This window comes from Balaenoptera musculus, chromosome 6 (assembly GCF_009873245.2).
Source record: "Balaenoptera musculus isolate JJ_BM4_2016_0621 chromosome 6, mBalMus1.pri.v3, whole genome shotgun sequence".
NCBI lineage: Eukaryota > Metazoa > Chordata > Mammalia > Artiodactyla > Balaenopteridae > Balaenoptera > Balaenoptera musculus.
This window is the reverse complement of record NC_045790.1, coordinates 55,506,684-55,523,460: the sequence shown is the minus strand read 5'-3', so window position 1 is coordinate 55,523,460 and position 16,777 is coordinate 55,506,684.

The window sequence follows — 16,777 nt, the reverse complement described above, 5'->3', positions numbered from 1 at the left end:
ATTCTCCCCAGGCTATTCTAATAGTATTCAGGACAAGATGAAAACTACTAGATTAGAGAAACACTTAGAAGGAAGAATAGACAATACTTGGTTGACTGGCTGTGGTAGGTTAGAAAGAGGTAGGAGTTAAGAAGGAGTACCCATATATTTTGTTTTTATCACAGGATGGATTATGGTGACAATTACTGAGAAAGGGAGTGCAGAGAGAGAGCAAGTTTTTGGTGAGAGGGTGGATTCTGCTTGAACATGCCGAATTCGATAGTCCTATTATACATCCAAACGCAGAGTTAGGGGAGGCAGTTGGGTTTCAGATCTGGGACTCAGAAGAAAAATATGGTATGAGGGTATCAAGCTAGAAAGCATTGTCTATAGATAGACGGCACCTTAGATATTATGGGAGTGGATATAGTCTACAGAAAAAGCTGACAGTGAGAAGACTATCTGGTATTAAACCCCAAGGAATTTCGACATTGAATATTTAGATAAAGTAGAAGGAACCTAGAAAGAAAACTGAGAATAAACATTGTGGTATACTCAAAGCCAAGGGAATAGATTTCAGCTAGGGGATTGTGGTCAAATATGTTTGCTTTTGCTAAGACATATAGTAATACAAGAACTGAATGTGTTTACATTTTCACCTGAAAAAATCCAAGTGCCTTGCAATTCAAATTCTGCCTACCTCTTGTCTACACTGAAACAGCACAAAGAGTGTCCAGAGGAAAATAAAAAGCAATAAAGAATAATAAAACATAGTCCTACCAAAATTTCTTTCGATATTTGATTTCTCATATTCTCACATTTTCTCTTCAAATTTGTAGCTCTTCACCCCTTGGTCCTTCAATATTCATTCCCCACTTGTTATTCTTAACTGATGGACTGATTCATTTTTACTAAGAAAATAGAAGCAAACAGACTATTTCATCCTCCCAATTCTTTCTCTATAGCCTATCTGCATCAACGCTTACAATCTTTTCTTTTATTCCTGTTACCATGGAGAAATGTCCTTACTCCTATCTTATGTCAGCCCCTCCAGTTTTAAACTGAATTTTAATTTATTCTATCAAAGTCTGCTACTGCTATGAACCTCCCTCAATCCTGCATCACCGTTTTCCCCTTTTTCTTAAATTCTTTAATCTGTTCCCTTAATGTGTTTTTGTATACCAACATGCAAACAAATCTCCTATCTAAAATTCATTATCCTCTTTAGACCCCAAAATGCCTTTATCTACCTAGTCATTCCTTTTTCCTCTTTTGTGTAAACTTTTTTTTAAAAAAAAATACTTTTTTAAGAGTATTTTTAAGTTCACAGCAAAATTGAGGGGAAGGTACAGAGGTTTCCCATATACCTCCTCACCCCATACCCCCCACATGTAGAACCTCTCCCATTATCAACATCCCCTACCAGAGTGGTACATTTGTTACAAGTGATGAACCTATATTGACACATAATAATCACCCCAAATCCAAAGTTTACATTAGGGTTCACTCTTGGTGTTGTACATTGTACATGCCTGGACAAAAATAGAATGACGTGTATCCATCATTATAGTATCACACACAGTATTTTCACTGTTCTAAAAATCCTCTATACTCTGCTTATTCATTCCTTCCCTCATCCCCCAATCCCTGGCAACTATTGATCTCTTTACCATCTCCATAGTTCCTTTTCCAGAATGTCATATAGTGGAAACCACACAATATGTAGCTTCTTTAGATTGGCTTCTTTCACTTAGTAATATGTATTTAAGTTTCCGTTATATCTTTTCATGGCTTCATAGCTCATTTCTTTGTGTCTGAAGGTATTCTCTCTTTTTAATGCTGTAGTTTATTTATTTACGTCTTTTATCTAGCTTTTCTTTTGATAATGACCCATCTTTTATAGGCGTGAAATACATTTTAGTTACGTTAAACTTCTATGTCATTGATTTTTCTCTTTTTTAAAAACGTTATTTTATTCCTTTTTGTCTTATTCAATGGGGCTTTTGTTCCTATCACTTCAGTGAAGTTTCTTGTCAGCATCACTAACGGCCACCTTCACGTCAAATCCATTAGCCAATATTCACACTTATTTAACTTCTTAGTTACTTATGACACAATTGCCCACATCCACTTTCTTCAGACACTTTTTTACTTGGTTTCTAGCACATTACTCTCATCGAATTGTATTTATACCCCACAGTTCTCCTTCTGAGTCTGCCTTTATGGTTTCTCCTCCCTTGTGGGACTTCTAAAGATTAAATTATCCCTCATAATTTTCCTTAACCCACATGTTTTTTGCAAATTTTTGTTATTTATATTACCTCCTTTTGTGATCACATCCTACCTCATGGCTTCACATTCCGTCTATAGACTGACAGTTCCTAAATTTATAGCGCAAAGTCTGACCCTTCCACTGGGCACCAAAATCATATATCATAGCTCCTTTTTGATATTTCTGATTTGATAGCTAATAAGCATGTCTAACTTAACAAGATCAAGCCAGAAATACTTACCCAGATTCTACCAATGCCAAACTGCCCTGCCCTTAGTTCTCCACCTCTATCATAGTACCATCATTGACATAGTTTCTGGTATCAAAATTTTCAAAGATTTTCTTGATTGCTGTCATTCTTGCAAACCAAGCTTGTTATTGTTTCAGGGACTTTATATGTAGTTCTTTTATTTCTAGAATGTTTTTCAAAACAAACTCCTTGAGGCTCAGTATTTCTCATCATGTGAGTCTCTGTTTAAATATTTCTTTTTCAGAGAGGTATTCTTTGACAGGCATATCTGAAATAGCCTACTTCTCATTTGTCCTCTGTACATAAAAGCAACTTTATTCTTTCCATAGCATTTTTCATCATCTGAAGCTAAATTACTTACTGGTTTATTTACCTTCTATCTCCATCATTAAAATGTAAATATAATGATGGTGAGGACTCTGTTGGTGTAGTGCAACACTCGACTCATTATCTGGATAATTATGTATAGATCAGGGCTTATATATATTTGTTGAAAGACTATATGATAAAAAGAGGCTACATGTTTAAAAACAGATGGAAAGTAACCAGAGCAGGAGAGACTGAGTATGTGTCACTGTTAATGACAATAAACCAGAAGAGCGAGAGAGAGAGAAAGAGAACTTAGGTACTGAGGAGTAAATGAATCCTGTTACGTATAGAACTGCCCACTGAAGTGTAGGTATCTCCTGTGTGGTTGGTGGGCATGGATATAGAACATGAATATGCTTGCTAGACATTTATGTTTCATTTGGTAGATTTGGTGCCTAAGATTGAGAAGCAGAGATTTCAGGTTCTTAGAAAACAAATGGAACAACAACAACATGTATGTGTTGTGTATATATATATATATATATATATATACGCACACACATGTACTTGTTCAGATATAAAGTCTTTAGAGTCTGAATATTGTGGTACATTTAATGCTCAGTTTTATCTTTAAACAACCTTGTATGTTCGAGTTAATTTCAAAGAGGCTCAGGAAACAATATGTTGTGGAAACTAATGTATGGAGTTCAGAGTCATAAGCCTTAAGTACAAATCCTGGCTGCCCTGACAACTGTCTGTATAAGAGGACTCTGGCTTATTTATTAACCTCTGCCATCCAATGTTTCATATCTGAATAAGCAGGGATAATGATGACAAGGTTGATTCTGAGGTCAACTGAGACGGTATGTACAACTTAATTCTCCCTCCCCTCTTTACCAGTGCTTTACCCTGAATTATTCCTTTTGGATATGGCTGCATGTTCTAAATAATAATAACTTGGAAAAATTATTCACTGTGTATAAAATGATAGCAACAGAAAACATTTGGAAGTAATTTTAAAAGAGTTTTGAGGGCTTCAGTTATGCATGTCTTAGTGAATTTGATGAGTATTTTCAGTAACAAGGCCAGGTGTTATTTGAAAAGGTATCTTCATGTCGTGTAATAGTGATTATTGTTTGTTCTTGTTCAAGTATTGTCCTGTAAAGTGTGTATCCTTAATAGATACTATTGGATATGCTGTCAAGTATGCTTTCTCTCTTATTCAAAACTCCTTTTTCGTAGAATTCTAAGTAAAGCAGATAGCTTCAACAAAGTATATTTGTTATGCAGAAAGAGTTAGCAACATTAATATCAAATGGCAAATTCAAATGTCTTTGTGTTTTTAATTTAAAAAAAAGCTCATGTAAAATATGCATCACATTGTTAGATGTCAGTTTAATAATTTGAAAACGATGGTAAGGTGATGGTAAGTGGTGTCTCAGTGTGTTTCTCATGGGCTTCTGCTTCAAAGAAAAGGCCAAATTAAATTGGGCTTTTGAACTTTGAATTTAAATATGTCTCAGCAAAGCAGTTAAGCATCTAGGTGACTTTAGGGTCAAATGCATGGTTTGTTATACCAGGTTCACCAATTAGTAACTGTGTGATTGTGGATTATTCAAACTTTATGAATCTCAGAGTTCCCCATTTTTTAAATAAATATGAGTATAATTATAAAACTAAACCCACATATTTTATGTGAGAATAAAAGGACATAGTACATATAAAGTATGTAGAGCAACCAGCATTTAATAATTCTTCAATAGAAGTTATTATTACTATTATTTTATTAACAACCCAGACTTAACCTCTCCATGAAACACTTATAGAAGCCAACCCTTTTAAACCAGTCAGGTATGTATAATTCCTTTGCAAAGCCATTGCACTTAGAAACCTGTTTTTCATTCTGTTCACATGACTGTCTTCTTCATGAGCCTTGAGTGCTTTAAGGTCTGTGAATTTGTTTCTTATTGGTGTTCCCAGTGCCCAACGTATTGCTTGGCACACGATGGTCCTGCATTCAACACTGGTTGAATAAATTGGATGATTCATGTTCATATAACATGGCATTATCTGAAAAAACTTAAACACTCTTTGAAAAAACATTTTGTTAGGCCAGCAACTTAAATCATTTTCTTATTTATAAGAATCTTTTGGGACTTCCCTGGTGGCACAGTGGCTGAGAATCCGCCTGCCAATGCAGGGACACAGGATCGACCCCTGGTCCGGGAAGATTCCCACATGCCGCAGAGCAACTGAGCCTATGCGCCACAACTACTGAGCCTGAGCTCTAGAGCCCGTGAGCCACAGCTACTGAAGTGCACGCCGAGAACCCATGCTCCGCAACAAGAGAAGCTACTGCAGTGAGAAGCCTGTGCACTGCAACGAAGAGTAATCCCACTGGCAGCAACCAGAGGAAGCCCACGCACAGCAACGAAGACCCAACACAGCCAGAAACAAAAATAAATAAATAAATTAATTAATTAAAAAAAAGAATCTTTTGAAACAGGAGGGAAGGGGGCAGGGAACAACCTTTAAAAGAATTACATAGCCACAGTACATGAGGAAAACTAGTGAGAACCAACTAGGTGCAAGATGGTGGAAGAGTCCACTTCCAATAGCCCTTGAGCCTCATTATATGCTCATTGTAATACATTAGCATCTAAATGACACACCACCAGAGCCATGACAGTTTTGAGGCCAACCATAAAAGGCCAAAAAGTGGGAGGTGGCCCAATTCCTGGCAATCTCCGCCCCTTCCCCAAAATAGTTGGAATAATCCTCCTACTTATTAGCCTATGAAATTACCCAGCCCATAAAAACCACGCCATATTTCGAAGCTCTCTCTCTCTCTCGCCTTCTGAGATGGCCCACACTCTGTGGAGTGTGTTTCTATCTAAATAAATCTGATTCTTACCTACCACTTCATCTCTGAATTCTTTGCCATGAAGAAAGAACCTCAAATTCACTGGCAACACCCTGTTTTCATAAAATATGTCTGCATGTTAAATTCTTGATGATTTTCACCATTTTAGGAAGTGTGTGAATGTTGGGATAATTGAAATTCACTTCCTGATATAATTTCTATAAGAACTAAAGTGGAGAAAAATTGCGGACATTATAGCACATTTTCATAACGCATATCTATTGACTTTTTGTAATCTCCCTTCAGGTCACTGAAGAGACATACAAGTCAGTAACCCTTTGAAAACTCATCAGAGTGACTGGGTCATGCAGAAACTAAATATCCTATTAACATTTTCTAAAAATGAGCTTATTTCCTGTAGCAAAGGCATAGTATACTATTCTTCAAGGGTTTTTTTTTTTTTTTTCCCCTACATGATGCGTGGCTAATTTCATTTTGAAAATTGATTAGACTACCTTATTGATTGCAGTGACTGCTTTTCTTGTCTTGAGAAAGGAGATAGAATGTATAATTCTTATTAAAAGTTGATTAGTATTTAATACTGTTAGTCTTGTTGAATGTTGCATAATAAATTCTAAAACTGAAACCTTGCATGGCCAATTACTAAATATAAATACAAAGTAAATCACATCTTTAAGTGGTATAAAAAATTCAAAGGCATAATCTTCAATGTTAAAACAAACCTGAAAAAAAATCTCATTAAAGGCAGTAGCTCTGTGGTCTTAAAGAAGCTTTTGTTGTCTTCTTTGTGGATATGTTTGTGATTTTAGTCCGGGAATGAATACAGCATGCTTTGTCCCTAATGCATTTAGAATTTGCACAACATAAAACTGTACAGCTACCCAATGGTTTTATTTTCCTAAGGATTTTATCTATGATTAAACTACACCATGAATTAAAATGTGTATGTCTTCAATGTACAGACCTAATTTACAAACTCATATTCTAATAATACTGACAAAATATTTACTTGTATTTTGAAATGGGTTTGCTAGTAAATAGAATCTACACTGCTGAAACAGATATACAAAATGTTATCACTGTGAAAATATACTTATTTCTTCCATCTGCTGTACAGTTCTCAGTAGGTATAAGATCTCATATGACTGCTGAATGAAAGGACTTCTGGATAGTGTGGCATGAGAGAGTTGTGACCTTAAGGTGGTATTTATTTATGACTCTTTGGCACTGTGACATCAGCTGTTTTCAGAGAGATCAGGGCATCACTCCTTCCTCCCAGCTTAGAGTATACTGCCTGTGGCCACTGGGGACCATACACACTGCATACCTTTAAATCTTATATAGAGGAGCAAAACCCCCCACAATGACTGCAGAGTACAATGGAATCTGTGAGTACACTCTGGTTAAGTTTTATGTAGCGGCTGCCTGAGCCACCTGCCTCGAATCTCACGGCCCATTGTGCAAAAAGTATATCACTCTGTTGACAGCAATCGAGATTAGTGGTAGTGACATGCACATGTGGAGGAGTGCCGAGTAGGCAGAAAAAAATGAGCAAAAGGGAAATGAAGTGACCTCCTAATAGCAGATGAACATGACTCAATCAGCAATGGAAATCTATGAGCTGAAAGGAAGTGGCAGGGAAAATCAATGAGGGAATAATGCACTGACCAATGAACTTTGCCCCCTTTTTGTATTCTCGTCTGGCTGTAGCAACCTAAATATCCAAGTATATCTCTTCCAGATCATTCTAGCCTTTCCATTCCTATTTAAATTCTCAGTTGCCTCTAGTTCCCATGCTACTATACATCAGGTTCTGTGCACAATTTAAAGCATCGAAAGATGATGCAAATGTCATCCCCCACACCCACTTCCCATGGGAAAGCAACCAGGGATAAAACTTCTTCTGAGAAAGTGGCTGTGCAAAACATGGCAGAGTGGACATCAGCAGAAAAATTTAGACGGGGTTTCCAGGGCCTTGAAAGCAAGTTTCAGCTTTGCCATTAAGTTGCATCTCTGTGTCATTTACTTAAACTTTGAGCCTTAATTACAATGGACATTTTATGTATACAGGTTAAACAACTGTAACACATCAAACAATTGCTGGAAATATCCTTATGTCTCACAGAACCCTAAAGTTTCTAAGTTATACATTATCAGTGGTGAATTAAGCAAATATTAACATTGAAGAAGTGGTATCATTTTGTTTCAAGGGCAAGTAAGACCCATAAAGTCAATTTTGCATTTAATAATAAGATTTTAAGGTTTATTTAGAGTTTATTATTGTAAACCTGGAGGGAAAAAAAGAGCAACTCATGAGAAGGAACAATGTCACAAATTCAGCTAATGACTATGAGATTAAATTCTGAATATCTGGAATTTAGTGTTCTGCCTTGTACTTTGTGGTCTTCCACAGCCACAGTCACTCTCTGTTCTTCCATTTCCTAACCTAAATAATAAATATAATCTAAATCTGATATCTTCCGAATCCTAGTGAGACTACATTAAGAAAAAAATTCATAAATGTATCTCAAAATCTATAAAGTTTAAAATAAAACGTAAGGTACTATGACTGGGAAAAGAGCAACAATCTGTACATACAGATAGAGTTAACAGGGAAAACAGAGAGCTGTGCTTTTTTTTTCAGCTTAAAAATAAAAATTAAAAAAAATTGTGGACAGACTCAATACTCTGTCACACTTTGTGATTCTAGTTGAGTTGTTTTACTCTAATTTATCAGCAGGAGTGATTTTTTTTTTCCTGATTGATATCGTTGTGGTCATTGATTGAATATTTCAGCCGGTCAACATTTCTGTTTGGTTCTGTGAGTCTCCGATCTGTTCTCTTGGTTCTTTCCCTAAGTAGACTATATAGACCTGGACGGCCTGGCTATGATTCAGACTTCTTTGCAACTCCCATCAAATTTAGCAAAGTGCCTCATTTGAGAATAGATGCTTCAAATATAGTTTTTGTTAATGTTGCTCATGAGTTGCCTAACTTGTGTTAAGTACTTATCAATAATAATGTATAACATTTTACCATTAAATATTTTATTCTTTACTAAATTCTATACGTGGATTTTTCAGCTTTATAGTTAAGAAAACCAGGATGCAGAGCTTTCAGGAAAGTCAATTGTCCTAGAGTATAAGACTTGTAATTGAAAGAACCAGAACCTTTCAGCTTTTCTCTGCAGCTGCTCCTTGAGAAAAAGAAATCATAAATATAGAGTTCCTATTGGAATAAAAGTCCCTTTTTGAGGCTTTTCTGAGAGTAATTCCTTCTGTAGCCTGAAGAGCGTTCTTGTTTGGTCTGAGTGTCTTTAGAGAAGGGGATACCCCTCAGCTCATATTGCTGGTGGAGTTAATTTTATTCATTGATGTTGGCTACAGATGGGTTCTCTCCGAAGGAATCCCTGAAGAACTCAAAGTCTGTTTTCCATGGCCTAATTTATTGGTTTTCAATTTTTTCCAAACTGTTGTGGTTTTTGCTTATTTGGTATGATTTTTTTTTTCCCAAATAACATCTTACATGAAATGTCAAATTATAAGACAGAATGCTGTTCCTCAATTTGAAGTGGTGGAGTTAATGGCCAGGAGTCTTGTCCCTTCCAAGCTTTAGACCCAGCCCTACTTTACCACTGAGTTCCAGCATTTTGCAAACTGCAGACCTATGCAAATTGAAAGTTGAAATTTTCTGTAAAATGTGATTTTAAAAATGTTTCTTTCTGGTCAAATTAGAGAGCGAAATGGGGAGAATGAGAAGTCCAGCCAAGGGTCACTTTTCTCTTTTGCTAAGGATACTATGATATGTACTTTTATCAACCATATGCTGATGCCTATTTTAGGTATGGCACAACGCATGCACAGGATACCAATCCTAGTTCCAGATGTAATTAGGTTCGAATGTACCACTTACTATATTTATGATTTTTGACGAGCTCTTTAATCAGATTATCAGGGGTTTTTTTTCATATGAAAAGTGGTAAAACAATTCATCTGACAAGGGGTCCTATGTGGTTATAAATAATAAAATGCATGTACAATGCCCAGCACAGTTAGTGCCCGTGCACAGTAGGTATGCATATGGTTACTCATATCCTTTGTCCTAATAAATCTCACAAGAGGATAGAATGCTATTTAGAAAAATACAGGTATTACTTTTACAAAACAACTATCAGCTCTATTAGCACCACAGAGTTTGCATTCATTTACTTCTTATTTCACCATTTCTATACCCTGATCATGGGACATGCAGCCAAGAAACAACTTAAGCAGGAGCATAAAAACATTATGCCTTGCTGAAGATTACAGTCAAGTGAGGGGACAGGGCTATGGATCAAATAATCCACACAGATAAAGGTAAAATTATAACTGGCATGGTGCTCTAAGGTCAATAGAGACTGCTTGAGGAAATGACAGATATGAAGAATGAGCCGAAGTCAACTGCTAAACAGAAAAACAACTGTAGCCGGAATGAGATAAATAAGACATGTTAGAGCAGTTGCAGAAGAAATATGAATATAAGGTTTCCAGGTAAATCAGCACTTAAGCAGGCATTCCAGTCAGGACACAAGCAACAAAATAACTTGGAGCTCAGGAAATAGTAGCATCATTCAAGCAAAGTGACAGAATAGTGTGGGTTACATGTAGTCTGTTGCCTTAGGAAAGCATATAGTCAATTAGTTATTAGCACAAAAGTATATCAAAGATGTTATTCTGTGGGTTAGTCTTAAAAGGGACAATTGTGTAAAGGATGGATAGGACATCTGTCAGACAGAACTGAAGGGATATTTAAGAAGGAGCCCCTCAGGATAGAATGGTGATGATTACTGGCTGTTGACCAGAGTCAAACAAAGTGATTGAAGAAAAGAACATCTTTGGCAGCAAACACATCATCGCTGGGAGCTGACAGAACACAAGTTCTCAGTTAATTGGAACTAGACTTTTGGGGAATGAGGCACTGTTAGGGCATGATTGCACATATTAAATTTTGAATACTTTTCAAAACAAAGACAACTCACTACCATATAATGCAATACAGCTTGTAACACAATTTGGCTATTGATTGGCCATGAGAATGGAAAAAACAAAGTTTACCTTTCTCATCTCTCTTTTGCACAGAATGTGAATATTATCACTGTTAAGCGGAAATAATGTTGGTTGGTAAAAAGTCGAAAATATGAGAAATAAACAGATTACGCTCAAAGGAAGAATGTTGTCCTAAAATGTTAAAAGAACGAAGTATATTTATTTACATTGGAATGTTGGCTTACAATAAGCAGGATATAGTACTTTATGAGCAGTTTGAAATTGTCTGTGCAAAACATATATACAAAAAACGATAAGGAGATATTAGCAATAGTTAGTTGCCTCTCAATGGTAGAACTACATGCAAATATGCACAGACACACACACATACAAGTAATTTTTCTTTTTTTAACTATCTATGATTTTAAACTTTTTCTACAACTGGAAGGTAATACTTTTATAACTGGAAAAAGTAATAACAATCACAGGAAGTGATTAAGATAGAAGAAAGAAACATTTAGAAATCTTAAAGTATTTCGTTAAATTGACCTCCTCCCTAAAACTTAGTTAGGTGACTAGTTCAGAACTAGACACAATTTGGTCACATTTTCAGAATTCTCAAATGAGTTCAAAAGAGCAATGATATTTTTGGGGACAGTATTGAAATTTTGTATACTTAGCTTATTCAGTGTGAAAATGTTTTCAAATATCCCTAAAATTGTCTGAATATTTGTTAAGGCATGTGACAAAATTTAACATGGGACATATATCTGCAAAGATAATTGGCTCTTCCATTCTGCATGTGTCCTGTTGATGATCTCACTGTGTGAATACAGGCCAACATTTCCTCATTCATCACAGACTATCAACCTTTCCACTTAAAGATCTGCTATACAAAATACATGGATCTCTCTGAGACTATCTGGGGTTCAGGTTTTTGCAGGTAAATTTAGCCTTACCTTTTTGCTACCACACCTCTGCCAAAAATCTAGCTAAGATAAATGCTACTAAACAAGCTAATCTGAAAAACAAGCTATTCCCTCCTCTACTTTATGTTAAATCTTTGCATAAACTTCACCACCAGATTTTGGCTTAGTTTTCTGTAGCTCTTCATTAACTTGGTTTACAGTAAGAATATGTTCATTGGGTTAAAGTATGATGCTGTGGTAAACAGAACTTTGGCCTCCATAATCTTTGCTTCTTAATGTTATGCCTGGAGATAAATTAGGTAACATGGCAAAAGGGATTTTTCAGATGGAATTAAGATTATAGACTTTAAGATAGGGACACTGGGCTTCCCTGGTGGCGCAGTGGTTGAGAATCTGCCTGCCAATGCAGGGGACACGGGTTCGAGCCCTGGTCTGGGAAGATCCCACATGCCGCAGAGTGGCTGGGCCCGTGAGCCACAACGACTGAGCCTGCGCGTCTGGAGCCTGTGCTCCGCAACAAGAGAGGCCGCGATAGTGAGAGGCCCGCGCACCCCGATGAAGAGTGGCCCCCGCTTGCCACAACTAGAGAAAGCCCTCGCACAGAAACGAAGACCCAACACAGCCATAAATAAATATAAATAAATAAATAAATAAAAATTAAAAAAAAAAAAAAAAAGACTGGGATAAAGTCACTGACATACTACAACATAGCTGACTACCTCAGAAGGTCCCTAGGTCTTTAAAAAAAAAAAAAAGATAGGGACACTATCCAGGATTATCTTAAGTGGGTCCCATCTAATCACTTGAGCCCTTAAAAGCAGATAAGTTTCCCCAGTTGGGTCAGTGAGAAAGATATAGCAGAAAAAGAGGTAGGGGAGATGAGAAGAAGGGGAGATGAGAGATTCAAAGGATAGGAAAAGAATTTCACCCAAGCTGCTGTCTTTCAGCATGTGGAAAGGGCCCAGAAGCTATGGGACACAGGTGACCTCTAGAAACTGAGACTAACTACTAGCTGACAGCCAGTAAAGAACAGGGACCTTAGTCTACAACCACAAGGAACTGAATTCTGTCACCAACCTCAATGAACTTGGAAATGGATTCTCCCCAAAGCCTCCAGAAGGAAACCCAGTCCTGCCAACACCTTGGTTTCTGCCTTCAATACTCTATGCACAGAAACCAGCTGAGCCACACTCAGGCTCACAAGTACTTGGGCGTGTGACCTACAAAACTCTTAGATAATATATTTGTGTTGTTTCAAACCACTAAGCTTAGTAAAATTTTTTATGGAGACAATAGAAAATCAATACAGTGTTCTACTTCTGGTTTTTATATGGGGTCAATACAAGAATGGTCATATAAAGAATGCTTACACATTTTCTAAAAATCTAAGATCTAAAATCTAAGATCTTAAATTGCCCTTGTATAAGAAAATATATGATATAGTTCTGTTATATTTGTGAATAATAAAACCATTATCATTTATCTCACCATGAAAATATGATACGGCAACCTATGGAATGGGAGAAAATATCTGCAAATCACATATCCAATAAGGGGTCAATATACAAAATATACAGGGAATTCACATAACTCAATAGCAATAAAAAATTAAAATTAGAATTAAAAAATGGGTAAAGCACCCATATAGAAATTTTTCCAAAGACATACAAATGGCCAATAGGAATATGAAAAGGTGCTCAACATGTGCAATTCAAAAGTGAAATGCAAATCAAAACGGGTTATTATCAAAAAGACAAGAAATAACAAGTGTTGGCTAGGATTTGGAGAAAAGGTGACTCATGCACTGTTGGTGGGAATGTAAGTTGATGCAGTCACTCTGGAAAATTGTATGGAGGTTTCTCAAAAAATTAAAAATAGAACTGCAAATGACCTAACAATTCCAGTTCTGGGTATTTATCCAAAGAAAATACTAACATAAGAAGTTATATGCATCCCTATGTTCACTGCAGCATTACTTACAATAGCCAAGGTATGGAAACAACCTAAGTGTCCATCAATGGATGAACAAAGAAATTATGGTATATATATACAAGGGAATATTATTCAGCCAGAAAAAGAAGAAAATTTTGCCATTTATGATAACATAATTGGACCTTGAGGGCATTATGCTGAGTGAAATCAGACAAAGACAAATACCTTATGATCTCACTTATATGTGGAATCTAAAAAACAAAACAATACAAAACTAAACTAAAAAAAGCAAAACTGATCTCATAGATACAAAGAACATATTGGTGACTGTCAGAGGTAGGGGGTTGGAGGGTGGACAAAATGGGTGAAAGGGGTCAAAAAGTACGAACTTCCAGTTATAAAATAAGTAATTCATGGAGATGTATTGTAAAAAAGAAAAAGAAAGAAAATCATCTATCTACACACACACACACACGCACACACAGAGGTATATAATTCATCCTTAAGAAAGAAGGAATTCCTGTCCTCTGTGACAACACAGATAAACCTGGAGGGCATTATGCTAAGTCAAACAAGTCAGATAGACAAATACTACATAGTATCACTGATATGTACTATCTAAAAAATAATAATAATAAAGAAAAAAATTGAACTCATAGAAACAGAGAGTAGAAAAATGGTTGCCAGAGGCAAGGGAGTGCAGAAAATAGTAAAAGGTTGGTGAAAAGGTACAAAGTTTCAGTTATCAGATGAATAAGGTCTGAAGACCTAATGTATAACCTGGTGACTATTATATAATTGAAATTTGCTAAGTGAGCAGAACTTAAATGTTCTCACTCACAGACACAAAAGGTAAATATGTGAGGTGATGGAACATGTTAATTAACTCAATGCAGCAAATCCTTTTACAATGTGTATATATATCAAAACATCACATTGTATACTTTAAATGTTGTACAATTTTATTGGCCAAGTATACTTCAACAAAGCTGAAAAAGGATATTATAACTTATCTTACATGAAAGTAATTGCCAAATGGATTAGAATTAAGTATAAGATATAACAAACATTACTTTATTAAAATATAAATTTAAAAAGAGAGGTGAATATTGATCAGTTTTTATAATCTGAAGGATTTTCTAAATTTAAGGATGATGGAGTATGTCACCAGAAAAAAAAATCTTTAAGGTATAGACTACATGGAAATATACCATATAATGTGACTAAAAATATACAAGAAAAACAAGAAGAAATTCCATAAAACCAAGTGGGAAAAATAACTTAAGTAGATATAATAGGAAAAGTTTGATACCCTTAATGTATAATAATTTATATCTAAAATTTGTTAAATACTTACCGTGTCCTAGGCATTATTCTAGGAGTTTCACACATCTTAAATGATTTCAGTTTAAATTCTACAACATTTTATTCTGAAATTCAGATGAGAGAAATGGAGGTAACAGAGAGGCTAACTTACTCAAGACCACATTAGTAGTGAGGACTGTTGGGAAAGACAAATGGTGGAGTATGTCTGATGTAAATATTTTGTAAGTCTGGAATCTACTGGAGGATTCTAACATCCAGGGGAAGGCTTGGATGGTAAATTCTGGTTAATTTTGATCAATTTCAACTCTTAGCACTTTACAGCTACCCATCTCCCACCCCTACTCCACAGCAGGTAGCCATGCACACATTCGGGAAAGCTTGCATGTAGCTTGTGGGAGCCAAAGTGGACAAAAAGCACCCTGTCCTCCAAATTGGGGACCTGTGGTCTGATCACTAATTGCTGTTTCTGATCTCAGAGGTGCAAAGAGGCAGGTGGCCATTTTTGATGCACCACCCTCATTTTTTTCAAGCTTTTCCCCCTCTGGCTGAAGTGAATTCCAAGGGACTTAAAAAGCTAGCCCCCTTCCCACTTTCATTTTTCTGTTTTACCCCTTTTGGGAGCTAGAGATTAAAGACTAGCACATTCAAAAGCAACTGAATATATTCACCATGCATTCCAAGGAAAAGGTATAGGCTGAGAGAAGACTAGAAAGCATCTTCAGTTTATACATTAAGCTGATTCTCAGCACAGAGGCAGTCTACAACAACAATAACAAAAACCATAAACAACAATAATAAAAAACACTAAAAAATACCAAACCCTGGGAAGGGAGGAGAATCCAGTTTCTAGAGTTACCACATTATTAGATTCAAATGTCCAGGTCTTAGCAAAAAGTCACAAAGCATACAAAGAAATAGGAAAGTATACCCACATTCAAAGGCAAAAATAAATCAACAGAAACTGTCTTAGAAAAAAATCTGATGACAGATCTACTAGGCACACAATTTCAAACATCTATCCTAAAGATGCTCAAAGAGGTAAGGAAGATGTGGAAAAAAGTAAAAATGAAATGATGTATGGAAAAATGGAAATATTAATGAAGAGATAGAATACAAAAAAGAAACCAAAGGGAAATTGTAGAGCTAAAAAATACAATAACTGGGGGCTTCCCTGGTGGCACAGTGGTTGAGAATCTGCCTGCCAATGCAGGGGACACGGGTTCGAGCCCTGGTCTGGGAAGATCCCACATGCCGCGGAGCAACTAGGCCCGTGAGCCACAATTGCTGAGCCTGCGCGTCTGGAGCCTGTGCTCCGCAACGAGAGAGGCCGCGATAGTGAGAGGCCCGCGCATCGCGATGAAGAGTGGCCCCCACTTGCCGCAACTAGAGAAAGCCCTCGCACAGAAACGAAGACCCAACACAGCCATAAATAAATAAATAAATAAATAAATAAATAAATAAATGAATAAAAATTAAAAAAAAAAAAAACAAAAATACAATAACTGAAATTAAAAATTCACTAGCAAGATTCAGAGAGAGATTTTACTGAGCAGAAGAAAAATGTGTGAACTTGAAGATAGGGTAAGAGAAATTATCAAGTCTGAGGAACAGGAGAAAATACAGACTGAAGAAAAAGGAACAGCGATTAAGGGAACTGTGTGACACCATCAAGCGGCCCAACATATGCATTTTGGAAGGAGAAGAGAAAGATAAAGGAATAGAGAGAATATTTGAAGAAATAATGGTCAGATCATTCTAAATTTGAAGAAAGATATAAATATAAACATCTAAGAACCTCAATGGCTCCAAGTAAGATGAAATCAGGAGACGCACACTGGGACACATTATAATTAAAGTTTTGAAAGACAAAGA